Source organism: Euprymna scolopes, chromosome 13, assembly GCF_053919585.1.
Source record: "Euprymna scolopes isolate OS-2025 chromosome 13, ASM5391958v1, whole genome shotgun sequence".
NCBI classification, from domain to species: Eukaryota; Metazoa; Mollusca; class Cephalopoda; order Sepiida; family Sepiolidae; genus Euprymna; species Euprymna scolopes.
In genome coordinates, this window is record NC_136494.1 from 32,753,511 (window position 1) to 32,757,369 (window position 3,859).

Below are 3,859 nucleotides of genomic sequence, written 5' to 3' on the forward strand. Positions count from 1 at the left end.
AATCGGCGGTTTTTGTAATTTTTGCTCCATTGTTGAAATATACTTCTCATCAAAACACTTCACTGGCTTAATATTGGTATGAAACAAACATGTGTTACACCCACTAATCGAGTTTGAGAAAAATACAGGTTGAAAGTGAATAATCATTGTAACGAAGGTGTCTCCCTTCAGTCTCGAAAGACAATAAGTACTGTAATTGTAGCTGTGCATATAATTGTGAAGAAACGGTTGCGCAATCACCAACCATACCTCTCTTGAGATCGGCACTGCTTGAGTTCAGTAGCAAAGTGGAGTGCTAGACGGCTAGAAATAATGCTGAGATAAACAAGGAGCACATACAACACCTAGAATTCCTAAATGGTCACCCATTTAAGTACTGACCAGGCTCAATATACTTAACTTTGCTGATGTAACGAGAAGCGGTGTGTCAACGTGATTACGCCGTTTATATATCATAGTAATCGCCAATTTTAAAGTAGCCCTCGTTGATAAAATGCTTTACTATCAAGTAAAATTACTTTAAGCAAACGTTTGTCGTTTTATTGTTGCAAATTAATCTGCAAGCAATAATATTGTTATTTATTTTATTCGGACAGAGAAAACAGGAGAATCATACATACACAGATACAGACAACTGTGATCAAACCTTTATGGTCATTTTTATGAGTTGGTATGAAATATTATTAGGTATGAAATATTATCAGGTATGAAATATTATTAGATATGAAATATTATTTGGAATGAAATATAATTTGGTATGAAATATTATTAGGTATGAAATATAATTTGGTATGAAATACTATTAGATATGAAATATTATTAGGTATGAAATATTATCAGGTATGAAATATTATTAGGTATGAAATATTATTAGGTATGAAATATAATTTGGTATGAAATATTATTAGATATGAAATATTATTTGGAATGAAATATTATTAGATATGAAATATTATTTGGTATGAAATATAATTTGGTATGAAATATAATTTGGTATGAAATATTATTTGGTATGAAATATAATTTGGTATGAAATATTATCAGGTATGAAATATTATCAGGGATGAAATATTATCAGGTATGAAATATTATTTGGTATGAAATATTACCTGTTATGAAATATTATTTGGAATGAAATATAATTTGGTATGAAATATTATTTGGTATAAAATACAATTTGGTATGAAATATTATCAGCTATGAAATATTATTAGGTATGAAATATAATTTGGTATGAAATATTATTAGGTATGAAATATAATTTGGTATGCAATATTATTAGGTATGAAATATTATTAGGTATGAAATATAATTTGGTATGAAATATTATCAGGTATGAAATATTATTTGGTATGAAATATTATTTGGAATAAAATATAATTTGGTATGAAATATTATTTGGTATGAAATATAATTTGGTATGAAATATAATTTGGTATGAAATATTATTTGGAATTAAATATAATTTGTTATGAAATATAATTTGGTATGAAATATTATTTGGAATGAAATATAATTTGGTATGAAATATAATTTGGTATGAAATATTATGTGGAATGAAATATAATTTGGTATGAAATATAATTTGGTATGAAATATAATTTGGTATGAAATATTATTAAGTATGAAATATTATTTGGTATGAAATATTGATTTGGTATGAAATATTATTTGGTATGAAATATTATTTGGTATGAAATATAATTTGGTATGAAATATTATTTGGAATAAAATATAATTTGGAATGAAATATAATTTGGTATGAAATATAATTTGGTATGAAATATTATTTGTGTATGAAATATTGTTAGGTATGAAATATTATTAGGTATGTAATATTATTGCTATTCATTTTATGATCTCATGCACATTATTCAGGCAGATATTGAGAGGAGGCGAAAGAGATGTACAAATGAAAAAACAGACAGATAGATAGATAGACAGAGGCAGAGGTCAACTGTGAGAAAACCTTATAGTAATTCTATTGAGAAATTCTCTTATTAGTTCTATGTTTGGGCATCCATACTGTTTTAAGTCAGTCCGAAGTGTTTTTGATGTTTACATTTCCAAAGACCATTTTAAAATCTATGAATATAACATACAATGATTTGTTCTGCTCTATATATGCGAAGTAAAAATGAAGCAAATAAAAACAAACATCATAATCATCGAAATCAAAATTATTCGTGCAACAGGCATTAGGATATGTTTGAAAATAGAGAGAGAAAGGTCAACGGAAGGCGTTTCTTATGCAATTGATAAATGACATCGGAGGATTGGAAGAAAACCAGAGGTGCTGATTATGCGTGTGAGACTGACACATTGTCAGAGACGAGACAGATAAATGGATAGACGCTGAATGGAAGAATACTGGGCGAAAAATTACGCGACCTGTGACCCGCACACCCTGATTTGTGTGCACTTTGTTTCCACTGGTCATTAATATTTGACAGCAACACATCCATCTGTATTCATAAGTCAAGGGAGGAAATGTGTTTGTGGGAATAACGACTGATGGATTGCTGACTATCTTTTGTTCCCGAAAAAGAAGGATTATGTTTGCTTTACATTATATATTTTTTCGGTTATTGTTTGCTTGTTTAGTCAGCCGTCTAATAATAAAGAGGATATTCTTGCCAGACTGGGAGGATGGTATACTGACAAATGAACATACACTACAATGCCCCACCCTCAAGGAGGAAGTAATTACTAGGAGGGTGGTTGCATGGCAAATGAATATGTACTACAATGCCTGACTGGGAGGGTGGTATCATGACAAATGATCATATACTACACTGCCTCCCCCAAAGGAGAAAGTAATAACTAGGAAGGTTGTAGCATGACAAATAAACATATACGCCACCATTCAAAGGAGGGAGTAATGACTGGGAGCGTGGTATGATGAACAAACATATCACCCCAAGCAGAGAGTAATGTCTGGGAAGTTGGTTTCATGACAATATAACAGACACACACACACAAAAAAAAGAAATTAATGGCTGGGAGAATAGTATAATGCCAACAAAAAAAGGAGGTTATAATTCCTGGGAGAAAATGTCATGACGAACGAAAAAATACTATACTGCTTCCCCCAAGAAGAATATAATGCCTCGAATGATAGAATCATATGCACAGAATTCATTGATCACACGTTTAGATAAAACGTAAAATTAAAACCCAAATTGGCAAGTAAAATAAAAAAATGTATAATTACTAGGGCTGTGACAACAGCATATTCTTTTATTGTTTTTACTCTCAAGTATATATCCGTTAATATCGTATATGTTTTTATATAAGGTGATGTGGTTCTCAGTTGATTAAGTTTGTGTAAATGTGTAGGATATATACTCAAGAGTCCAAATAATAAAAAGAATATGCTGTTGTCACAGCCCTAATAATTACATATAGCCAAGAAACACCCATACACAGAAATATGACACTGTTACAGAAAAGATGCAGGGCAGAGAAAGAGGAAAAATACTCAATACGGGACCAAATAATATAAAGGAGATAAGTTATACTTTAAGCGGCAAACGTTATTTAAGATTTTTATCACCGTTTTAACAATCTTCTTAATTGGAATTTTCGAATCTTAAACAAAAAAAAAGAACGTGCTGAAATAGAGAAAAATACAAAATAGTAAGTTAGAATCAAGCATCGATATGTAAGATCTGTTGCCACTTGAGTCTCGATTCTAAAACCGAAGAGGATAACTTTATGTTAGATTAAAATCTTATTTCTAATGAGAAGAGGAAAGGGATGGAAATATTCTCAATAATGTATCAAACAATGTAAGCAAGATAAATCATATTTTAAGATTTATATTTTTTCATTATGGGAGGGGGAGGGGGCGTACGTT